A 25,671-nucleotide genomic window follows, 5' to 3' on the forward strand; every position below is an offset into this window, starting at 1 on the left:
GATGTCCGTTTTGTCTTTTAGTTGTATTTTTGAAGTGGTTGTTTGAGGCAGCACACTCCTGTGTTTACCTATGCCGCCATCTTGGTTTCTCCTAACTTAAACTTTAGTTTCTGCTATTGTGCAAGATGTAGAACCTTTACTGGAACAGATCAATACATCCTCCAGCATTTGGTATACAGCTAGGATCTGGCCCCTGTGTCCTTTTCAATTCCTATTAGTAAGGAGGACCAAAAGTAGTTAGCTTTTACATGGGAAGGACAGCAATCTGTATTTCATGTCCTGAGGCTATTAACTTTCTGTTCTCTGTCCCAGAGTGTCCACATGGACTTTGATATCCACAGAGCATAATGTTAGTCTAATATACTGATGACATCATACTAACAGAACTTGGTGAACAGGAAATGGCAAATATTCTGGACACGATAGGAAGTCAAATGCATGCCAGGAAAATGTAGGGCTACTAGCACACCAGGCCTGAATCTCCCCTCTAAGGTAAAGGAAAAGTTACTGCATTTCGCATGCTCTAGTATTAAGAAAGGGGCATGGTACTTGGTAGAACTCTATCTGTTGGAGGAAGCATATACTGCATTTCCAAATGGAAATTCTGCTCTGACCCATTAATAGGATAAACTGAAACACTGACAGTTTTGAGTGGGATCCAGAGCAAGAGAAGTCTCTGTAGCAGGTGCAGGCTGTGGTGCAAGGTGCTCTGCTGCTCATGCCATGTGACCCAGCATTCTGATTAATGTTGAGGTATCTATGGTAGACAAGGATGCTGTGTGCTGTCTCCAGCAAGGCCAGGAAGAGGATTGCAATGAAGTCCCTAAGGTTCTGAAGCTAGGCTATGCTTTCCAAGGCAGGAAACACTTGCTGTTTGAACAGTAGAGCCTGGTGTGCTAGCAGCCCAAGTAAACACTGTTTCCTACAGTCCTTTAACCAGCTTTACTATTCTGTCAGTTCACTCATTAATATATTAAACTAGAAGCCCGGTGCACAAAATTTGTGCCCTTGTGTGTGTGTGTGTGTGTGTGTGTGTGGAGTGGTCCCTCAGCCCAGGCTACGCTCACCGTGAGCCGGGCTGGCTTCTGGCTGAGCGGCACTCCCTTTGTGGAAGTGCACTGACCATCAGGGGGCAGCTCCTGCGTTGAGCGTCTGCCCCCTGGTGGTCAGTGCATATCACAGCAACCAGTCATTCCACCATTCAGTTGATTTGCACATTAGCCTTTTATTACATAGGATCTTTGACAGGTCTTCACTCTTTAAAGAAAAAAAAAAAGCAGATAGAGCAACTAGCGTAACAAAACAGAAAACCTAATCTACAACAAAATGAAGAGACAATGTTTCCTCCAAAACCTTTTTTAGTGATATTCAGCTATGACACCCACATGGTATCAGTCTTTGTGCACAAAGAAGCAAAAGTAAGGCAAATAGCCTTCTCTAATGGCCCAGACAACAGGGGAACCCAAACAATGGCATGCTAGTCTGAGAACAGTGGTCTAACATGGAAAGGACACTAAGGATCAAATTCTTAGGCTGAGGGCAAGAACACTGCTATATAAGGAGTTTATAGGTGTTGAAGCAATCTGGGCCATTTAAATTCTCAAAACTAACACTGCTATGAGAAAAACTGCTAGGATTAGGATCCAAATTGAGCAGAAGAGGGCAATAACAGCAAAGACAAGAAAAAGTCCAGATAAAAGAGAAGGGAGCAGAAAGGAAAGATCTCAGAAAGCACAAGGATGAATATTTGTTTGTTTATTTACTTATTTATTTTAATCCTCACCCAAGGATATTCTTTTCATTGCTTTTTAGAGAGAGTAGAAGGAAAGGAAGGGGTGGCGGGGAGAGAGAGAGACACATCAATTGGTTGCCTCCTGCATGAGCCCCAACTGGGACTGGAGATCAAACCTGCAACCCAATACATGCCCTTGACCGATAATAGAACCTGAGACCTTTCTGTGAGTAGACCAATACTCTATCTGCTGAGCCACAGGCCAGGGCTTATTTATTTTATCCCTGATCTGGAATCAAACCTTCCATCTTTCGGTGCATGGGATGATGCTCCAACTGAGCCACACCAGCCAGGCTGGGGGAATGAATTTTTAAAAATCATTTGGTGAAAACAATAGAAGAGAGAGCTCTAGAGTTATGAAGCTGAAAACAGGCTATCTTGGCCTAAAATTATAGGAAATACAGGCCTTAAAAAGTGAGCAACAGAAAAGAATCATTATTCTGTGAAGTAGCATGAAGCTATTCTATAGCATAAAGAAAATTATAGAAGCTATGAAAGAACATAAAACTCAGAAATTAGGTGAACAGAGAAAGGTGATATAACTAAGAATTAAAAATTAAAAAAATTATTTTAGGATAAGGAAAAAAAACAATGACTAACACATTAAGAGAAAAATGAGATAAAAAGGAAGATGAGTTAAAAAAAAAAATCCAAACTAAGTATAAAGAGCAGGGAGGGAAGACAAAACAAGCCAACTTTTCAAGACTGGCTCTTTATGCCAGAAAACAATGGAGTAAAATATTTAATAAATTCAAGGAAAGAAAATGTGAGGCATGGATCTCATCTCCATTCAAATTAACTTTAAAGTATAAAGATTGCAAACAAACTGATATGCACATTCAAATCACTCAGGGAATATGGTACCCATGAACATTTCCTCTGAATTCACTCAATTCTGAAAGAACGGTCAGCAAACTTTTTCTAAGTAAATATTTTAGTCTTTGCAGGTCATTTAGTCTGTCACAACTATTCAACTTTTGACACTATAATGTTTTTGTTTTTAAAAATCATTTATTTATGCATTTATTTATGTATTCATTGGTTGATTCTTACATGTGCTCTGTTTGGGGCAACACTGGTGTATTGGGAGAATGCTCTAACCAACTAAGCTACCTGGTCAGGGACTGCCATTGTAGGGTTGCTAAAAGCAGCCATAAGAGACGAAGAGGCCAGTGCACTTTGGAATGGGGGCTTGGAACCACCTGTGCAGAGTGACAGAAATATGGGACATACCACCGGTTGTAGATTTGAGTTTTCTTCCCTGTTTTTTTCCCCCCTCCCTTTTCCATCTTCTCTCTGCCTCCCCGGAAAGAAAGAAAAAAATCCCCTGGTTGTCTTAAAAAAAAAAAAAAAGGAAAAAAATGGTTTTAAATGGAATAAGAAAGAAAAAAAAAAATCCCCTGGTTGTCTTAAAAAAAAAAAAGGAAAAAAATGGTTTTAAATGGAATACCAGAGATTGTCAGACCCCCTGTAACTATAGAGCTAGCTGCCTGTTGTTAGGTGTTGCTGAGGGTTGGCGTGGTTTCTCAGGATGGCAGGAGGCTGGAGTGGAGGCCTGAGATAATGTATGGAAAAGAGCCATTGGTGATCATTCCTCATGCCACTGCCACATCAGAGCTGGTTGGAAAAACCTTTGCTGCTGAGGAGGCTGGAAGCATCTTCCCTGAGAGCCATACCCCAGGTGCTCTCTCCCTCCTGCAAGGGACTGGGCAAGTTCCACCTCACAGACAAATGGAATTGACATATGGAAGGAGGGAGGGGCACAGTAAATGGATTATAGTAAAAGGGCCTCTACTTTGGGAAGGAAGGTATGTTCTTCTGAGGCAAGTGAGAGGGAGAAGCTGGGGATGGGTGGCCAGCATGTTCTCTCCCAGGGGATCCTATTTATAATTTGCTCCAGATTGTCTAAGGCTCCCTTCACTGTCATGGGTTTGCCTCTCCATCAGGCTGTGTAGTGCTTCCCAGGCCTCCCACCTTCAGGCATGAAAGTGCAGACTGGTCAGAGTCCTATTGCTGTGGCCAAGGCCAAAGCCTGCTCTGAGCCACGGCACCTGAAAGCCCCTTCTGGGGCCTGGTCCCCCAGATAATCTCTTGTCCTTGGCTAGCACAGGGAAATCCAGACTCAGGGTTCCAAAAATTCCCCATTCCCAAAACAAACAAACAAATCATGGACCTTTCCCTTAAGAGATAGAATCAGCCTCTTAGAGTGCAAGATTCTGGAAAGGGGACATGTCCCATATAATCAGCCTTCCTTCTTCTTCCTTTGGGGCAGCAGTCCTCCTGCCCTGCTCCTGTGCTGCTGGGCAGCAGTGAGGGCCCACCTGGTGACTCTGCAGTCCTCAGAGAAGTGACATAGCTGTAGGCAATTCAAGGGCACTTTCCCTCAGTAAGCTTTGATGTGGTCCCAAAACAGCCTTAAATCAAGAATATCTGTGGTGGAGGTGGGTCTGGGGGAGGGGTGGATAGTTTAGGTTTGTGCTTTGTTATCTTGGTTGGCATCCAGGTTTTGTGCCTGCCTTCCCTCTCAGGTGTAGGGCCATGCTTGGCTCTGTTAAAAGCTGCTAAATAAAGACAAGCCCGAGAACCAAGATGGCGGCATAGGTTAACGCCGGAGCTTGCTGCCTCAAACAACCACTTCAAAAATACAACTAAAAGACGGAACGGACATCATCCAGAACCACAGGAAGGCTGGCTGAGTGGAAGTTCTACAACTAGGAGGAAAGAGGAAACCATACGAGACTCAGAGGAGGCGCAGTGCTGAAGTGAAATACTAAGGTGCGGAGTGCATGTGGAGTCAGGGGGGAGTCTCAGACTCTGAGCTCCAGATACGGGCGAATCGCTGGGGACTCAAACGGGAGAAGCGGGAGTGTCTGGCATCAGTTGGAAGGCAGCTTTCCCTCCGAGGTTTGCAGCGGTTCCTGGGGTTCTGAGAAGCAGAGCCTCTGGGAACGGGACTGAGAGGGGCCATAACCGCTCCCTCCGCCCGCCCTGCCCTGTTGATCCCGCCCCGCCCAAGCCCTGCGCAGAGCCATTTGCCAGATCGCCTCAGGCAAAGGCTAGATTAGCACCTCCCCAGAGGACAGAAGTTTTCCGCGGCAGACACAGCTGATTCACACAGCCAGTCGGCCTGGTGGTCAAATCCCTCTAGTATTAACTACAACAATCAAGGCTCAACTAGAACAAGACTGCGCACAAAGACCACTAGGGGGTGCACCAAGAAAGCATAAAAAATGCGGAGACAAAAAAACATGACAGAAATGGAGGATATAGAGCTAAAAAACGCAATTTTGAGGGCTTGCAATAAACTTTTGGAGAGCCTCACGAAAACTAATGAGACCCTCGATGCTATGATAAAGAAACAACTAGAAATTAAGCATACACGGTCGGAAATAAAGAATATTACACCCAATAGCAGACCAGAGGAGCGCAAGAATCAAGTCAAAGATTTGAAATGCGAAGAAGCAAAAAACACCCAACCGGAAAAGCAAAATGAAAAAAGAATCCGAAAATACGAAGATAGTGTAAGGAGCCTCTGGGACAGCTTCAAGCGTACAAACATCAGAATAATTGGGGTGCCAGAAGATGAGAGACAGCAAGATATTGAAAACCTATTTGAAGAAATAATGGCAGAAAACTTCCCCCACCTGGTGAAAGAAATGGACTTACAGGTCCAAGAAGCGCAGAGAACCCCAAACAAAAGGAATCCAAAGAGGACCACACCAAGACACATCATAATTAAAATGCCAAGAGCAAAAGACAAAGAGAGAATCTTAAAAGCAGCAAGAGAAAGAGACTCAATTACCTACAAGGGAATACCCATACGACTGTCAGCTGATTTCTCAACAGAAACTTTGCAGGCCAGAAGGGAGTGGCAAGAAATATTCAAAGTGATGAATAGCAAGAACCTACAACCAAGATTACTTTATCCAGCAAAGCTATCATTCAGAATTGAAGGTCAGATAAAGAGCTTCACAGATAAGGAAAAGCTAAAGGAGTTCATCACCACTAAACCAGTATTATACGAAATGCTGAAAGGTATCCTTTAAGAGGAGGAAGAAGAAAAAGGTAAAGATACAAATTGTGAACAACAAACATGCATCTATCAACAAGTGAATCTAAGAATCAAGTGAATAAATAATCTGATGTACAGAATGAACTGGTGATTATAATGAATCAGGGACATAGAAAGGGAATGGACTGACTATTCTTGGGGGGGAAAGGGGAGTGGGAGATGCGGGAAGAGACTGGACAAAAATCGTGCACCTATGGATGAGGACAGTGGGTGGGGAGTGAGGGCGGAGGGTGGGGCGGGAACTGAGAGGAGGGGAGTTATGGGGGGAAAAAAGAGGAACAAATGTAATAAACTGAACAATAAAGATTTAATTAAAAAAAAACAACAAAAAAAACAAGACAAGCCCTAGCTGGTTTGGCTCAGTGGATAGAGCGTCGGCCTGCGGACTGAAGGGTCCCAGGTTTGATTCCAGTCAAGGGCACATGCCTGGGCCGTGGGCTCGATCCCCAGTGTGGGGCATGCAGGAGGCAGCTGATCAATGAGTCTCTCTCATCATTGATGTTTCTTCTCTCTCTCCTCTCTGAAATCAATAAAAATATAATTTAAAAAAAGATTCATTAAAAAAAAAAACAACTGCTAAATAGATTGTGGTGAGTGGTGGGGATGAAACCAGGGAACTCTTCTAACCCTTTCTGGAAGCAGTTCTCCGGTCAAAGACAAGTTCTGTCTCAGGAAGATGGCTCCTATCTGTGCCTGGGTGTGGTGAAGATGTGGCCCAGAAGCTTTCTATGGAGCAACCAGTCTAGGCAAAGCCAAGAGCATCTGAACACGTGTCCGAATTCCCAATGTGTAGTCCTCTGCACTTTGTGTGGTTTTCCCATGCAGATAGGAAGAAGTCAGTCTAAATAAAGACTGTGCATTTCTTAGTGACAGGTGCCAAGAGGTTATGATCTGGGTTTCTTGGGTCTGATGTACACTGGGAATAAATGCTTGTAGCTCTTAGCCCTTTTTTGATCAATGAAGCACTTGTTTAATAAATATTTTCCTTTGTATGTAAAGGAGGACTGTAACTCTCCATAGCTGTACATATAACACTTTTTTTCCTAAAGAGGAGTCAGTCAGTGTGCTATATTTTCATATTTTTGTCAAAGCAAGAAGTAAATACTTTAGAAATGCCAAAATGGCAGCGGAGTAAGTGGAAGCTACACTGACACTCTCCCAGGACCAAACTGAAAATACAACTAAAATACAGAAAAACCACCCTGAAAAACCAACTGAAGACTAGCTGGAAAGAACCCTGATAACCAAGGACGAAAAGTGGAGACCACATAGAGACTGGTAGGAAGTGCTGAAGGCATGAAAAGATTGGCTGGGCTTGCACAGAGAACTCTGGGATCTAAATTCCAATCTGGGCTCCCCTGCCCAGAGCACCAGAACTGAGAACAGTGCCCACATAACATCTGGCTGTGAAAAGCAGCAGGGTTACTGTCTACCTGGGAGACAGCTGGAAATGCAGACACCGTCTTAAAGGGCCAACACAAAATTTTGTGTGCTGTCACTCATAATGGCAGTGAGTTACTGCCATTATACACATAGAAAAGAACTAGTTCAGTAATTTAAAAACAGGGATTTTCACATCCTTACTATATATAGTCTGTGTGTCAAAACAAATAAACAAAAACAACCCCTGAAAAATAAAACATAAAAGGTTTTCAGTAACTGTATCATTTATAGTAATTTTTAGTAATGTACACTGTTGTCCTAGAACCATGGGTAAATCAAATAAGTAATTATGTCAGTATTCCCAAAACCAAGATTTTCAGTGCATTTAAAAGAGATCAATAAAATTGATGAGATTAAGCAAAAATCTTTAGCCTTGAATTTAAAATATCAACATAAACTCATAATTTTATCTGAAAGATTATATATATTTCCTAGCTCTGTCATTAAAAAGGCCTAGAATCAACGATCAATCCAGTAGCAAGTAGTTCATAATGCCCAGATTTTAACCTCTACCATTTCCCAAGGAAATTAGAACTTTTAAAAATGATCAACTACAGGTGTGGAATAAAAAAAAAAGGCACCAAAAAAACCCTGAAAAATAAAACATAAAATGTTTTCAGTAATCATATCATTTGTATTAATTTGTAGTAATACAGACTGCTGTCCTAGAACCTGGAATAACTTGTCAATCAGGAAGAAAAGGAGGTTATTAAGCCTCTAGATATGTCAAAAGGATATGGGAACTCAACACATTATACACCTTAAATTTACACCATGTTACATGTCAAGAATCTACACTAATAAAAGAGAAAGATGCAAATTGACCATACCTTTGCAACACCCACCAGCCAATCAGGAGTGAGTATGCAAATCAACCGAACAAAGATGGCGGGTTAACTTGCATAGGCAGGCGCCAAGCGGCCAGGGGGTGGGGCAGGACACTTGTGTCATCGCCATGGTGACGACGCAGGCATTCCGCACTGTCCCGGCCGCTCCCGGCCTCTGGGCAGTGTGGGAAGGCGGAAAGGCGGCTCTAGGCCGGAACGAAGGCAGAAAGGCGGATCCGGGTCTCTGGGCAGCGTGGGAAGGCGGAAAAGTGGCTCTGGGCCTGAACAAAGGCAGAAAGGTGGCTCTGGCCGGAGCAAAGGCGGTGCCAGCATCCAGGGGAAGGAAGGCCCATTCTTGCACGAATCTTCGTGCACCGGGCCTCTAATATCTTAATAAAGCTGGGGGAGGCGGTGGAGGGAGAAGGACACAGGAGCCATCATGAGGTAGCCTCTAGTGACCAAAGAAGGGATAATTTGAGAATACTGAGAGTAATAATAAAAATGGGTCAAAATACAACAAATATGTTCACATCCATGATTTCATATAATATTATAAAGAAAAAATCAGTTACTTTTAAAGAATATGAATGACTAAAACTCATTATTTTTGAAACGTGGTAAGGGAAAGGAATCAAGCACTTGTCCTGCCTTTATTATAAACTAGAGGCCCAGTGCATGAAATTTGTGCACGGGGGTGGGCTCCCCTCAGCCCAGCCTGCACCCTCCAATCTGGGACCCCTCAGGGGATGTCGCACTGTCGGTTTAGGCCCGATCCCCGGCAGTCGAACATCCCTCTCACAATCCAGGACTGCTGGCTCCTAACTGCTCACCTGCCTGCCTGCCTGATCGCCCCTAACTGCCCCGCCTGCCAGCCTGATCACACCTAACTGCCTCTGCCTGCCAAATTGATTGCCCCTAACTGCCCCCCCTGCCAGCCTGGTCGCCAACTGCCCCCCTCTGCCAGCCTGGTTGCCCCTAACTTCCTCCCCCCACTAGCCTGGTCACCCCTTACTGCCCCCTTTGCTGGCCAAGTTGCCCCCAACTGCCCCCTTTCTGCCAGCCTGGTCGCCCCTTACTGCCCCCCTCTGCTGGTCTGGTCGCCCCCAACTGCCCCCCTGCTGGCCTGGTTGCCTCCAACTGACCTCCCCACTGGCCTGGTTGCCCCATGCAGCCTGCTGTTTAGTCGTTTGGTCATCCCTCACTAACCCTCCTGCCGGCCTTCTCGCCCCAGGCAGCCTGCTGGTTGTTACTGTTACTGTGATGGCATCCTGGACAATTTGCATATGCCTGTATTATTAATATAGATCAGTACCTTGAAGTGACCAAATGGTTGATAAAGGGAATTTTCTCTTTACAGAAATATTCCAGATAATAAACTGAGGACTGATAAAGGCACAATATTATAATATTGCAACCTCCAATAAATAAACTGATCTAAGCAATAATAATTAATTTTGAAAACATCACAAAGAGACATGATATACCCTCTGAAGGAAGTACACAGCCCAAAACAAACAACTTCTACATCTAACTACCAATTTATCATAAGTACAAGAAATAGAGGAACATAGGAAATGATACCAGGGGGATGCAATCATGAATATTCAGGCTATGGAAAGTTCTACAGGAAAAGAACATGGTTCCTTCAACAACAACAAAATGACAAGAAAACAAAGAGTTAGAGAGGAAACCTACAGTTTAAAAGATACTTAAGAGATATAATCAATCACAATGTATGGGCCTTACATGAATTGAAATTCAAACAGACAAAATGAAACAAAACAAAACAAAAAATTGTATAAGACAATCAAGGAGGAAAGAGAAGAGAACCTAACCATGCTGATCAACTGAAAAAAAAAAAAAAAAAAAAAAAAAGACAATCAAGGAAAGTATGGGCACTGAATCTGATAATACAGATGAAATGATACGTCTAGGGCATACCTAAAAATACCCAGGATTGCCATTTCATACTTCTTTCTTTGAGTACAAGATTTAAAAATGTAATTGAAGCTGTTTTGCAAAAACACACAATTCTATAACATTATGTGTATGTGTGTGTGCACGTGCACAAACACACGCACGCATGCACACATGCACTCACACCAACTTGCTAGATTTGCTGAAATGTTAATGGGCAGACCTATACAAATTTAAGTTTTAGAAAATACTTTGTCTTTAAAAAGCAACTGCTATCATTGAACACAATGTCAAACTATTTTTTAAAATCTCACTAAAAATGTATACCTTTTTCATAATGATCTTTAAAAAAGGTTCCTTAGCCCTGGCTGGTTCGTTCAGTGGTTAGAGCATTGGCCCATGGACTGAAAAGTTGCGGGTTGGATTCTGGTCAAAGGCACCTACCTCAGTTGTAGGCTGGATGCCCGGCCCTGGTCAGGGTGCATGAAGGAGGCTGCCAATAGATGTGTCTCTCTCAAATCAATGTTCCTCTCTCTCTCCCCCCATCCCTTCCACTTCTCTCTAAAAATTAATGGAAAAAATACCCACAGGGGAGGATTAACAAAAAAATAAAATAAAAAAAGGTTCCTTAAAACCAAGATAGCTTGATAAAATTTGCCAAATGATAAAAATGTAATAAATAATTCTAAAGATACCAAGCTTTTGGACTTAACTACAATTTTACACCAAAGGACATAATTATTTTCAAGTATGCACTGAGCTTTAGTTTTTCATAGGTCATACACTGAGAACTCATGGATAGCATCTGATTTGTAGATGAGTTATTTGGCTTATATGTTTTTTTTTAGAAAAAATTTGATCCAATTTTTAAAATTCAGAAGATTTCACATAAAATCCAAATTTGATAGTTGTACATGCAGCAATGGGCTAGAGCACAGTAGCAGCTTCCTCTTTCAGGAAGGGTATGGCACTCTCCTTTCAACAGTCCCTATCCTACTTCCTTTCTCTGCATATATTATAGGCTAGTCTCCTTAGACATTTGAATTTGTTACCACCAGTTATAACCTAACATTGTTCTGAGGGAGGTCTTCTCATTCTTAATAAAGTAGAACACAAAAAAGAGGCTACTAGTATCTATAAGAGCCAATATCATTTAATTTAATACTTAAAAAATGCAAAAAAAGCATTTATTGTTATTATAGCATAGAAATAAATGCTACCTGCATACTGTTAAATGCTTTTTTTTGACAGAGCAGTAAGGCTTACCTTCAGATCAAGGCTGCTAAGGCTTACGACATCATCATCTTTTGCTCTTCGTTTTCTTTTCTGTAAGACAAAGAAAATCTCATTCTTATATAAAAGGAATGCATGTTATCCCATTAAACAAAGACTCCATACAACTAGAAAAGTTACTTTAAAAACTGAAGCCTTTGGCAGTATTCAGAAGAATATTTTTATGAGGAATGTTCATAAATTATCTCTACCATATATACTGTTTAAATAGTACTCCCGGATTAAATGATCTCTTGTGAAGTGATTCCACTCTATTAAAAAACTTATGTAAAATTTTTGAGAACAGTGCTCTTGTGTAAGTCAAGGGCTGTTTGTACTAGTTAGTGAAAAAGTAAGTATATTTTATACATAAAGGCAATTAAGTTTCTTTAAAAAAATGAACACATTTATTCTATGGGAGAAAGGAAGTCTTCACTAGAAAAAAATAGGCTTTTTTCATGGCCCCACGTAATCACCCACTTTGAGGAGAAACTGGTGTGAGTAGAATCACAATTGAGCAAGACAGGGAAAAAGGGAAATAGGGAAAAAGAAAAAGTCCAGACAGAAGTGGGGAAAATATGTGGAGCCTGAAAGTCTCAGAAGCAAACCATCATGAAAACAAGAGGGAGCTCCATGAAGTTAGAAAAACTATCTGAACCAAGCCTCTTTGTTAAAAGTTCAGGGAAGCTATTCACATTAAAATGAACAGAAAATTCTCCAAGTCAAATCCTATACAAAATATCTCTAAGAAGAAAGAGAATAAGGGACAGAGTAACAATCTCACAGGGAATGAAGGAACCTTAGAAGAATATGTTCAAAGAAGCAGAGAAAAACTATAATGTACTACTTCAAATTTAGCTAAAAGACATGAAGAAAATGACAGAAGAAGACATGAAAGAACAATATAAATCAAAATTAGAAAAACTGCAAAATGAGGTGACAGAATTTAAGAAATCTTAATTAATCCTAAGGTCATATCCAGAAGATGCAGGAAAGTACAAAAATATGATCCTAACTAGAAAAGCAAACTAAGCAAAAATCCCGCATATGTGTATCTTATTTGTGAGGCTGTTATTTGTAAATAAGTATATGAAAAAAATATTGAGGGATACATAACGGTGTTGTTGACATGGGTTAGAGTGGAAGTTGGGGGATAGAAAGATGAATACAGAGAGGAAAATGGGGGCACAAACTATTGCAAAAGGATTGTACTGAGGGGGAAAAAAGCACATATTAGTACATAACCATACTTATGTACTTATATGAAACTAGAGGCCCAGTGCATGAAATTCATGCACTTGGGGGGTGGGAGTGGAAGAAGCCTTCAAGTGGGGGAAGCCTTCAGTCCGGATTGCGAGGGTGCAGGCCAGGGTGAGGGACCCCACCGGTGTATGATTGGGGCCAGGGACATGGGAGGTTGGCCAGCCGGGGAGGGACCGTGGGAGGGCTTCAGGGCGTGTCCACCCCGTCTCACTCAGTCCGAATCGGCTGGACCCTAGCAGCAAACAAACATACTGATTGGAGTGTCTGCCCCCTGGTGGTCAGTGCACATCATAGCAAGTGGTTGAGCGGCCTTAGCATATCATTAGCATATTACACTTTGATTGGTTGACCGGACAACTGGACGACCAGATACTTAGCATATTCGGCTTTTATTATATAGGATTGTACATGTACGCAGGGATGTAATGTATATGAATATGTCTATATATCTATATATATACATATATATACACATATATATACACATATATATATATGTATATATGTATATATCCAGTCATGACAGGATCAGGAGGAGGTTGTGCGTGTAGATGGGTGGGAGGTGACTGCTTGCGCTGTGAGAAGAGTTAAATATATATACACATATATATACACATATATATATATGTATATATGTATATATCCAGTCATGACAGGATCAGGAGGAGGTTGTGCGTGTAGATGGGTGGGAGGTGACTGCTTGCGCTGTGAGAAGAGTGGGAGCAGAGAGACAGGGGGGTGTGCCCAAGACGCCACCGCCAAAAGACAGCGCCCCAGCAGGCCCGGAAGCGGGAGTGGAGAGGAAGGGGGGCCTGCCCAGGCTGCCGCCACTGCCTGCTGGCCCCAGCAGCCCTGGGAGCAGGAACCAAGAGGCAGGGGGGCGTGCCCAGGCCACCGCCGCCAGGAGACAGTGCCCCAGCAGGCCTGCCTCTGTGCGTGAGCTGCAGAGGAAACACCTTTTCTTACAGCTCATTGGCTAAGTTCCTGGTACACCACTTGCAGTGTTCTTGATAACTTTGGTAATAAGAATCCAAGAAGGTGATTTAGAGTTTTTCTACCTCACTCCTGGAGGAAAAAACGAAGGTTCGCTGTTGGAGGGGCTGAGAAATGTCATATCCTGCCCTAGCCAGTTTGGCTCAGTGGATAGAGCCTCGGCCTGTGGACCGCAGGGTCTGGTTTCGATTCTGATCAAGGACATGTACCTAGATTGCAGGCTCTTCCCTGGCCAGGGCCCAGGTCAGGGCTCATGCAGGAGGCAACCAATCGAAGTGTCCCTCTCACATTGATGTTTCTCTCTGTCTTTCCCTCTCTCTTCCACACTCTCTAAAAATCAATGGAAAAATACTGTCAGGTGAGGATAAAAAAAAAAGAAATGTCATATCCTATGAAAGAGACATCTTGAAAATGCCTAGAAAAAGTTGTCATTTTTTTGTGGTGAAGGGACTGGAGTCTGTGTTGATGAAAACACCTTGGCAGCTGGCAGTGCAGCAGCAGCGGGGTGATGGGGGTGGCGCCTTCCCCTGATCAGCCCGCAGAGGGATGCCAGACTGCGGTTTAGGCCCGCTCAGTAGGACATCCCCTGAGGGCTCCCGGACTGTGAGAGGGGGCAGGCTGGGCTGAGGGACGCCCCAATGCATGAATTTCGTGCACCGGGCCCCTAGTATCTATATATAAAGAAATTTAACAGATTTTAAAACATCCTACTATATTTTCTTTTCATTATTTTAAAGGTAAAATAATGTTTTCATATTTATATATTCAATCCATCTAGAATTTTACTTTTGTATGTGGTACAAGGTAATAACTAACATGTCAGTCCACTCCTGATACTATTTATTGATAGCACCATTTCTACATAATGCTTACGATATAGTAAGTTCTCAAATATACATAGGTCAGTTTCTGGGTTCTCTGTTTTGTTCCATCGGTTTATTTATCCATACCTGCACCCATATTATGCTGTGTAATTATAGTACCTTGGTAGTAATGCTTAATAACTAATACAGTAATTCATATGCTCCTCAACTTGTACACTACATTCAATGTTCTGGGTTTTCTATTTTTCCATGTGAACTGAGAATGACATCTATTATACTCTAATGGGATTTCTATCAGAACTACACTCTGAATTTATTAATTTGGAGAAGAATTGACATTTTTAAAAATATATATTTTATTGATTTTTTACAGAGAGGAAGGGAGAGGGATAGAGAGTTAGAAAGATCAATGAGAGAGAAACATCAATCAGCTGCCTCCTGCACACCCCCTACTGGGGATGTGCCCACAACCAAGGTACATGCCCTTGACCGGAATCGAACCTGGGACCCTTCAGACCGCAGGCTGATGCTCTATCCACTGAGCCAAACCGGTTAGGGCAAGAATTGACATTTTTATGCTATTGAGTATTTCCTTGTCTGAATGTGATATATCACCATGTAACTAAGTGTCCTATGTTCTTTACTAATGCTTTCCAATCTATATATATATAAAAGGCTAATATGCAAAGTGTCCCTTTGGGAGTTCGACCGAGAGTTCAATCGCTTGCTATGATGTGCGATGACCACCACGGGGCGGTGCAGAACGAAGGAAGGCCCCGGCCGGCAGCCAGGGAAAAAAGGCCCTGGCCAGCAGCCAGAAGGCCCTGATTGGCCAGATCACCAGCCAGGTCTAGGGACCCTACTAATGCATGAATTTTGTGCACCGGGCCTCTAGTATTTCCCATAAAGTCTTACAGATCTTAAACAAAAAAGTCTTGAAGATCTTTTCATAGATTTATTCCTAGATTTTAAAATTGTTTTATTATAATAAACTAGAGGCCTGTAGCACGAAGAGATTCGTGCAATAGGCCTTCCCTTCCCTTGGCTGCTGGCACCAGTTTGCCTCTGGCACCTGGGACCCAGGCCTTCGCTCTGGCCGGGCTCCAGCTGGAGCCGGCCCTGGAGCCATCAGGCTTCACTGCTCCAGCCCCGGGGCCGTAAGGCTTAGCTCCGCCGCTTGGAGCCTACATATGCAAATTAACCGCCATCTTTGTTGGGTTAATTTGCATACTCTCCTGATTGGCTGGTTAGCGTAGCGAAGGCACGGTCAATTTACATGTTTGTCTATTATTAGGTAAGATGCATCTTTAAAGTTACATTTAACTGTTTATTGCTAGTATATATACACTAGAGGCCCGGTGCATGAAAATTCGTGCACTCGGGTGGGTCTCTCAGCCCAGCCTGCAAGCTCTCACAATCCGGGACCCTTTGGGTAGGGTCCAGTCCCATCACAGCATGGCTCTGGTTGCCCAGAGCCTACGGGCTGGGCGTAAGGACTAAGAGGCCAGTCCGATGGCAGCATGGCTCTGCTTCCCCGGAGCCTGCGGGCAGGGATAGGGACCCAGAGGCCAGTCCAATGGCAGCATGGCTCCGTTCCCACAGCTCCATCCCGCCACCGTGCCATGGGTGGCCGGGACCCAGGATTGACTCCCATTGTGGGCAGCTGGGACCCAGGACCGACTCCTGCCATGGGCCACACCAACCGGGACCCTAACCTGGTGCTCGGTTGTCCATCCTGATGTTTCAGTCATGACGGACCCTGGCTCTTTATATATTAGGATTCTATTGATTTTTTTAAAAATTAAGTTTATTGGGATGACATTGGTTAATAGGATCATATATGCTTCAAGTGTACATTTCTATGATACAAGATCTGTATATTGCACTGTGTGCACACCACCCAAAATCAAACCCTCTTCTGTCACCATTTATTAGGTCAACTCCAACTCCACGATCCATCCCACCACCTCCTTCTCTCTGGTAACCATCACACTCCTGTCTGTCTCCACGAGTTTCAGTTTTATATCCCACATATGGGTGAAGTCATGTGGTTCTTAGCTTTTTCTGGCTGACTTATTTCACTTAGCATAATATCTTCAAGATCCATTCATGTGTTGCAAATAGCAGTATTCTATCTTATATGATGGCTGAGTAGTATTCCATCCTATATAAAAAGCTAATATGCTAATAAGACTGAAGAGCTGAACGACCTTCCAGACATCCTTTCAGACAAACTTCCGGACGAAGCCGGGGGTGTGATGGCTGGGCAAGGCTGCGAGGGGCTGCAAGGACTGGCCGAGGCTGCTAGTGGGAGTGAGGGCGGGCCGAGGCTGAGAGGGGCTGTGAGGGCTGGCCGAGGCAGCCAGAGCTGTGAGGGCCAAACCCCGTGCACGAATTTCATGCATTGGGCCTCTAGTTATATATATTTACCACATCTTCTTTATCCAATCCTCTATCGAAGGACACTTTGGTTGTCTCCATGTATTAGCCAATGTGAATAATGGTGCAATGAACATAGGGGTGTATATATCTTGGTGGATACATATTTTCAAGTTTTTCAGGTACATACCCAGGAGAGGGATTGCTGGGTTCTATGGTAAGTCTATTCTTAATTTTTTGAGGAATTGCCAGACTTTTTTCCAGAGTGGCTGTACTAGTCTACAGTCCTAGCAACAGTGAATGAGGGTTCCCTTTTCACTACTTCTCCACAATACTTATTACCTACTAGAGGCCCGGTGCACAAAATTCGTGCACGGGTAGGGTCCCTAGGCCTGGTCGGCGATCAAAGCCAATTGGGGCCTTCCTTCCCCCAGCTGCCGTCCAGGGCCTTCCTTCATTCCATGCCAACCCCTGGTGGTCAACACACATTATAGCAAGTGGTTGAACTCCCGAGGAGATAATTTGCAAATTAGTTTTTTATTATATGGGATAAGATTTTGTTGATAATAGCCATTCTAACAGGTTTGAGGTGGTATCTCATTGTAGTTTTGATTTCCCTAAGAGCTAGGGAAGTTGAACATCTTTTCATATATCTGTTAGCCATTTGTATGTCTTCTTGGAAGATACTGATACCTTTTTTTAAAATATATTTTTATTTCAGAGAGAAAGGGAGAGGGAGAGATAGAAACATCAATGATGAGAGAGAATCATTGATTGGCTGCCTCCTGCACGCCCCCAACTGGGGATCAAGCCCACAACCCAGCCATCCGCCCATAACCAGAATCGAACCTGGGAACCTTCAGTCCACAGGCTGATGCTCTATCCACTGAACAAAACCGGCTAGGGCCTGATATCTTTTGATAATGTTTATAGTCAGTAACCTTGCTTGAACTCTTATTAGTTCTAATAGCTGCTATTAATATTCTCTTATGGATATTCTATGTAGACAATTATGTTTTCTCTAAGTAATGAAATCATACTGTCCTTTCTTTTCTAATTTGTATATCACTTGTTTTCCTGTCTTACTGTGCTGGCTAGGAGTACTAGTATAATGCTAAACAGACACAGTTATAGTAGACTTTTTTCCTAAATTTGAAAGATATATTTAAACATTTTACCATTACCATCATGTTTGTTGTTTGTGAAAAGTCTCAGGTTAAGGAAGTTTTCTGTTCTATAACTGGTTTGTCAAGAATTTCATGGGTAAATTTTATTTTTTCTCACTATTACTTTTCCTTCTATTTCCTTTGAGTTACTTCATTGTTCTTTTCCTAACCTTTTGAGGTAGATGCTTAACTTTTGTTCTTTTTTTAAATATTTCAAGAAAAACGATCTTAAATAATGTTACAGCAATAACATTAATATCTCAAGAAAAACAATTTTAAATATGATGTTGCATGCAATAAACACCAATTATTCAAAAAAATGATCTTACAGCCCTAACCGGTTTGGCTCAGTGGATAGAGCATCAGCCTGCAGACTCAAGGGTCCCGGGTTCGATTCCGGTCAAGGGCATGTACCTAGGTTGCGGGCACATACCCAGTGGGGAGTGTGCAGGAGGCAGCTAATCGATGTTTCTCTCTCATCGATGTTTCTGACTCTCTATCCCTATCCCTTCCTCTATGTAAAAAACCAATAAACTATATTAAAAAAATGCTCTTACATATAGTAATATTACATGCAATAAACATTAATATTTCAAGCATAAAAGAATTTTAAGTGTAATATTACCAAAACTGTACTGACATAGTATGATATCACAAAAGTTGTGGGAAATATTAAAAATCTGCAAATAACAGGGTTACTTCTATTATATTCTAGTATATTTTCCCCCGTCTAGCTCTATTTTTGTTCATCAGTTTAAGTTGTTCATTATATTCCTCAAATGAGTGAGATCATGATATTTATCTTTCTCTGAGTTATTTTGCTTAGCATGATGCTTTTAAAGTCTATTTTGTTGGATATGAGTATTGCTACTCCAGCTTTTTTTTTCTTTTCCATTTGCATGGAAATTTTTTCCCCCATCCCTTCAGTTTCATCCTGTGTGTGTGTTGTTTTGAGGTGGGTCTCTTATAGACAGTATATAGTTGGGTCATGTTTTTGTATTCATTCAGCTACCTTACACCTTTTGATTGGAGCATTTAATCCATTTACATTTAGGGTTATTAATGAGAGGAACTTATTTATAGCCATTTTAATTCTGTATGGCTAGGTTTCTCTGTTTTTTCTTCTCAGCCAGCGGTTCTCAACCTGTGGGTCACGAACAATGAAAATACATCCTGCATATCAGATATTTACATTACGATTCATAACAGTGGCAAAATTACAGTTATGAAGTAGCAACGAAAATAATTTTATGGTTGGGGGTCACCACAACATGAGGAACTGTATTAAACGGTCGTGGCATTAGGAAGGTTGAGAACCACTCTCAGCATTTCTTGTAATGCTGGCTTGGTGGTGATGAACTTCTTTAGCCTTTTTTTTTTGGCTGGGAAGCTCTTTATTTGACTGTCTATTTTGAATGATAGCTTTGATGAATATAGTAATCTTGGTCTCAGATCCTTGCTTTCCATTACTTTGAGTACCTCATGCCATTCCCTTCTGGCCTGTAGAGTTTTGGATGAGAAATCAGGTGTCAGCCTTATGGGAACTCATCTGTAGGTAATTTTTCTTTTCTCTTGTTGCCTTTACGATTCTCTGTCTTTAATTTTTTGGCATTTTAATTATGATGTGTCTGGGCATGGGTCTGTTTGGGTTCTTCTTGTTTGGGGTTCTCTGTGCCTGCTGAACTTGTGTGACTTTTTCTTTTACCAGGTTACAGAAGTTTTCTACCATTATTTCTTCAAACACCTTCTCTATTCCTTTCTCCCTTTCTGCCTCGTCTGGCACACCTGCTATTTTGTATATCACTTGTATATGTTAAAATATAGTAAAAAACCTATATTTTACTAACATTGTTACATTTCACATCGTCCCACAGCTCCCTTAAGCTGTCCTTCTGTTTTTTAATTGTTTTATTCTTTTTGGTTCTCTAATTGAATGATATTTTCAATTCTTCTAATTTACTGATTCAATCCTCAGCTTCCCCTAATCTGCTGTGTATTCCTTCCAATGTGTTCTTTATTTGTGTTATGTCATTCTTTATCTCAGACTGTTCTTTCATAGATACTATATCTTTTTTCATACTGTTGAGCATTTTTAACAACATTACTCTGAACTCTGTTTCAGATAAATTTCTTATCTCTGCCTCATTTATCTCTTCTTCTGGAGAATTCACTAGTACTTTCAGTTGGGGGTTGTTTCTTTGTTTCCTCATTTTGGTTGTCTGTTTGGGTTTGTGACTATGTTTTATGTTGATCCTCCACACCTCTCAATCTCTAGTGCAGGACAGTGTTAAAAGCTGTTTCTGACTAAATGGATCAGGCAAAGACTCAAAGTCTCCAGCGACCACCTCTGTCTACAGACTAATAGGATTTTGACTTGAATTGCCCCCAGGCAATCGTCCTCAGGTGGGGGGAGAGTTTTTTTCAACAAGGTGAGGCAGTTGCTTCTGCCTAGAGGCTAATTGTTACTTTTAATCTCTTAAGTGGCCTCAGGGCAAGATGTTTTCCAATAAGGTGTGTCATCTCTCCCCTCCATCCCCCCTGCAAGGCAAAGGTCTGTGTGAGAAAGATGTCCTCCACTGTGTGAGGGAATGACTCAGACCAGGAGACTTGGGGTGTCTGCCTTCTGAGCTCTATCCCCTGAGTCCTGGGTTCTGGTCTCATAGCTCCATTCCACTTCCCCCTCCCTCTGCCAGAGCACAAGGTGGGTGGCTCCACAGGGAATTTTTGTGTGCTGACTCTTTAAGAGGGTGCCCAAACTTTCAGCTGCCACTCCTTGACAGATAGCACCCCACTGTTTTTCACAGCTAGATGTTATGTTGGGACCTTCCTCAGTTTTGTGCTCTCTGCTGGGGAGCCCAGCTTTGGGATTAGATTCCAGAATTCTCAGTGGCACCCCCCACAGCTGAGATACCTCTCCAGGACTTCAGCTGCCATCTGTGGGTGCCCAGCCAGCCCTTTCGTGCCTCTGCCCCTCCTATCAGTCTCTATGCGGTTTCCATCTTTGGTCCTTGGGTATCAGGGTACTCTCATGTGAGTTTACCATTGATTATTCAAAAAGCCTTTCCATGTTTCAGTTGTAATTCCAGCTTGTTCCTGGGAGCATGTCCTTGCAGCATCCTCCTACTCTGCTGCCATTTTTAATTCACCAATTTTTGTTCTTTTCTTAAACTATGTATTTAAAAATTATAAATATCCCTCTTACAATTCCTTAATGACATTCCAAAAGTTTTAATATATAAACAATAAGATATTTCTTTTGTCATGGCAGACCTCTACAAAAGTGTTTTCCCTAGTGGGATGTACCCATCCTGGAGGATATGCAAGGTATCTTCCCTGGGGTGGGCAGGAGGAAAATGTTAGAACTTTTATTTTTATGTATTTCTTAATCCTTAAAAATAAGCTTTACTAATATTTAATATATGGATGATGAGTTAATCAGTACTCACATTATATGGTTAAGAAAAATAGCGATCTAATCAGATCCAACAAGAAGTGAGTCCCAAACTGAAATTATCATGGCTACCTGAAATATATTTTTATGTCCAGTATCATTAACTTCACTCTTAATGTGTATTGTGCTTTGAGAAAATCCTATATAATAAAAGGCTAATATGCAAATAGACTGACAGCGGAACAACCAAACATTCGGTCACTATGATGTGCGCTGACCACCAGGGGGGCGTGTGCAGAACATGGTGGGCATTGGCCATGGCGGGATGGTGGAGGTGAGTGGGGGAACCAAAACAAGGCAGGGCGCCTGTCACTGTCATCGGGGTGAGCCTCTGTTGGTTACTGAAAATTCTTTGCTCCCGTGCCACGGTCCTGCCTGGCACTCACACCCTCAGCCTGTGCCATAGCTACCGCATGCACCTGCTGCCGGTGCCAGTCCCAATCACAAGGCGCCATCAGCGGGTGCAAGTGGCACCTGCCAGCCTTGATCACCCCTGAGGACTTCTCCACCTCCCCTTGCTCCTGAGGGGCTATAGGGGCAGCAGCCGCTGCTTGTATCCACTGACAGCGCCAGCCCCACTCACACCTGCTGACGCTGGCCCCAATTGCTCCATGCCATCAGCGGGCGCGAGTAAGGTCAGCGCTGTCATCAAGCCAGGGCCGGCGCCATCAGCGCGTGGGAGCAGTGGTAGCGAAAGTGGGGCTGCCTGCAGACGGGACAGGGGACCGCAGCAGGAGGGGCTGGGCGGGGTCATGGAGGTTGGGCTGAGATCTGCCCCTGTGCCTACCGCAGCCTCGTGGCCCACAGTTCCTTTCAAGGTGCACGAATTCATGCACTGGGTCCCTAGTTAATTAATAATGGTGGTATATACAAAAGTTATAAATAAACATACCAGGGACAGATGCTCAAATATTTTTGCTGATAGGTTTGCAAATCAAGTTTAGAAACACTTCTAAACTTTTTGTTTAAGTGTAGGCTCATCAGATAGTAAGGGAAAAGGATCAAGATGAAAAAAGTTGCAAAGGAAATACAGAATTGCATTAAAATCAAAAGATACTTTCTGTGAATGCTTATCTCGCCAATTAATGTATATAATTAGTATAAGAGTACAGAAGTCTTGAACAGGAGTCCCCAACAGAAATATAAATTAAAGACAAAAGAATAGAATACAAATTAAATATGTACTGATGTATCCATCAGCACATAATTACGGGCACACAAGTAAAGTTTAGCATGCTAGAAATAGAGTCACTTTTGCTATTTCAAATAAATAAGAACAGCATAAAAATCATGCTCTATTTGTACATACTTTGTTTAGGTGAGTACTAAGAAGTAATGTGTTTTTAATTACAAAAATAATTAATTTTCAGGTGTCACTTTGCGCAGTTAGATGTCTCTATAAATCTCATTCTAAAGATAATGAAGAAGTCCCTCTATACTAAAATGATTAATAACAGAAAGCAATTCATTCCTCATATCCTACATTTTTATATTTTTCAACCAAGAAAAAAGCTGCTAGAGTATGTAACAAAAATAAATTAATGTTTCATAACATTCTTTTAACTTTAACACTGGTGGGAATAAGAGAAAGGTTTACATAGAGTTAAAGATGAATGTTTCTTTCCAAAACATGTTTTATATTTAGTTGAAATAAAAATGTCTTTTAGTTTGTTAGCAGGATAAATTAGGATACTAAAGATGTTGAAAGAAATACAGACAACTGAGCTGTACACCAGACTGAAAGACAACCCAGGAAATAATTCTATCTAATGTCTTGAAATAAAAACCTAGGCATCTACTCACCAAAGTGAAGTCCCAGTGGGGTCCAGGTGTTAAAAATGTGAAGGAGCTACCTCTCCTAAGGGAATATCTGTTAACAGAAATTAAAACAACAAATAGAGAATAATGTCAGTAAAATAAAGCACTAGACATATAAAAAACTAATTCTTTTCAGTTTCAAAACTGTTTAATATAGCCAATTAGTCATTCAATCATAAAAAAAAATCAAGGGCCGGAGGTCGTTTGGCTCAGTGGATAGAGCGTCGGCCTGCGGACTTTAATATAGCCAATTAGTCATTCAATCATAAAAAAAAATCAAGGGCCGGAACCGGTTTGGCTCAGTGGATAGAGCGTTGGCCTGCGGACTCAAGGGTCCCAGGTTTGATTCCGGTCAAGGGCATGTACCTTGGTTGCAGGCACATCCCCAGTGGGAGATGTGCAGGAGGCAGCTGATCGATGTTTCTCTCTCATCGATGTTTCTAACTCTCTATCTCTCTCCCTTCCTCTCTGTAAAAAAATCAATAAAATATATATTAAAAAAAAATTGACAGAACCTTTATAACATTAGTGAATAGATTAAGAGTATTTAAAAAAAATAATTACCAAACCAAGCAGTTTATTTTAGGAACATATACAAGGTTCAATTATATGGAATCTCTTTATATATTACACTAATAGGTTAAATAAAAACAGTAAATGATGGAAAAATATTTGATAAAACTTAACATTCATGTTTAGTATTTTAAAAACAATAAAAAGGTATTCTTTTTAAAAAATGTTATATATATATTTTATTTCAGAGAAAGGAAAGTAGAGGGAGAGAGAACCATTAATGATGAAAGAGACTCATTGATTGGGATGGGCTGCCTGCACGTCCCCTATTGGGAATGGAGCCCAGGCATGTGCTCTGACTGGGAATTGAACTGTGACCTTCTGGTTCGTGGGCTGACACTCAACCAGGGTTGATGCTCAACCACTGAGCCACATGGCCTGGGCTAAAAGGGTATTCTTAACATCTGTTTAATATAAGCCTAAGCAACCGTTACAGCAGAACAACTGGTTAATATGATGCACACTGAGCACCAGGGGGCAAACGCTCAATGCAGGAGCTACCCCCTGGTGGTCAGTGCGCTCCCACAGGGGGAGCGCTCCTCACCCAGAAGTTAGGCTCATGGCTAGTGAGGGCAGCTGCCACGGTGGGAGCCTCTCCTGACTCCACGGAAGCACTACTGAGCAGTGGCAGCACTACTGAGTGGCGGCAGCAGGTGCAGTGGGCCAGGATGAGCGTGAGTGGCATGGTGCCGGGCCCCAATTCGGGCTCCTCCCTGGCTTCCTGCCGCTTGGCAACTGCTACATCCCCCGAGGGGTCCCGGACTGCAAGAGGGATGCCCAACTGCCGGCTTAGGCCCGATCCTGGTGCCGTTCTCTGTAGAAGGAAGTCAGTCTGAACAACTCAGTGACTCAGGGAAGTACAGGGAACTCAGGGTGAGCCTGCCTCTGCGCTCGACTTACCTACTCGAGGATATTTGCAGAACAGACTGTGGTGGCCCAGCCCGTGCACATGCAGCAGCTGCTGAAGCTCAAGCAGCAGGCTGTGCAGCAGCAGCAGGCCATACAGCCATAAGCCAGCAGTTGGACATCCCCCAAGGGGTCCAGGACTGCCAGACGGTGCAGGCCGGGCTGAGGGAGCCCCTCCCCCAGTGCACGAATTTCGTGCATCGGGCCTCTAGTAATAAATAAAATCTAAATGTATTTAATTTGCAGTTCACATTAAATTTCTTTCATGTACTGACTTTTTTTTAAATTATGATTTAATAAAGCAAATAAAAGGTTTTGAATAACTATATTTGAGACAAAGGTCTTACGATTAAAATTTGACTAGGATTTTGTTCTTTATTAAGTGACAGATTTTTCTTGTCATCTTTCCATGCAATGTAAATAAATAAAGAGAATCCTTATGACAAAACCCTGTCTTCACCTTTATAAAATATAAACCTTAATGTTTATAAAACATGGAGAAAAATCACTAAACTAGCACAGGAAATAAAAATAGTTTATAAACTATAGTTGTTGCTAATCATTTCAGATGTAAATAGTTTTTTTTCTCCTTTGTGGAAATAAAGATGAACCAAATGAGAAAAGTAAAGGCTATCACTTGTACTTGGCAGACTCAAAAGCAGGCTGAGGAGGGAAAGCCTTATAGTAGGAAAAAAGAGACAGCTTTAGATCTGCCCTGATTGGAGCCTATTAGCAGGCTAACCAGGAGCAGGCATCCTATATGATTTATTGGGGTGTAATTTGGCTTGCTCTATCTGGTTGTTTCTAAGTTAGAAGGAAGGACAAAAATTAAGGAAGCTGGCAGGGATTGATCAAATCCTGGTCATTTGGGGCCAAATGTTATTAAAGTTACTGTTTGGCTTCCTGGATTACCAGTCCATTCTCCAATTTTATATTCCACTAGAGGCCCGGTGCACAAAAATTTGTGCACTCGGG

At 42.2% G+C, this 25,671-nt stretch overlaps 1 long non-coding RNA gene across 1 annotated transcript; it reads right to left on the bottom strand.

Moving 5' to 3' along the window:
- Nucleotides 1-8,516: 8,516 nt before the first annotated feature.
- On the bottom strand, nucleotides 8,517-23,223 carry LOC106726640. The gene is made up of 3 exons (XR_001362710.1): nucleotides 23,203-23,223; nucleotides 11,318-11,377; nucleotides 8,517-8,585 (listed from the first exon to the last, which is right to left on the bottom strand). It is a non-coding gene; the product is annotated as an uncharacterized LOC106726640 (long non-coding RNA).
- Between the last annotated feature and the right edge of the window lie 2,448 nt (nucleotides 23,224-25,671).

This window comes from Myotis brandtii, unplaced genomic scaffold, assembly GCF_000412655.1.
Source record: "Myotis brandtii unplaced genomic scaffold, ASM41265v1 scaffold297, whole genome shotgun sequence".
NCBI classification, from domain to species: domain Eukaryota; kingdom Metazoa; phylum Chordata; class Mammalia; order Chiroptera; family Vespertilionidae; genus Myotis; species Myotis brandtii.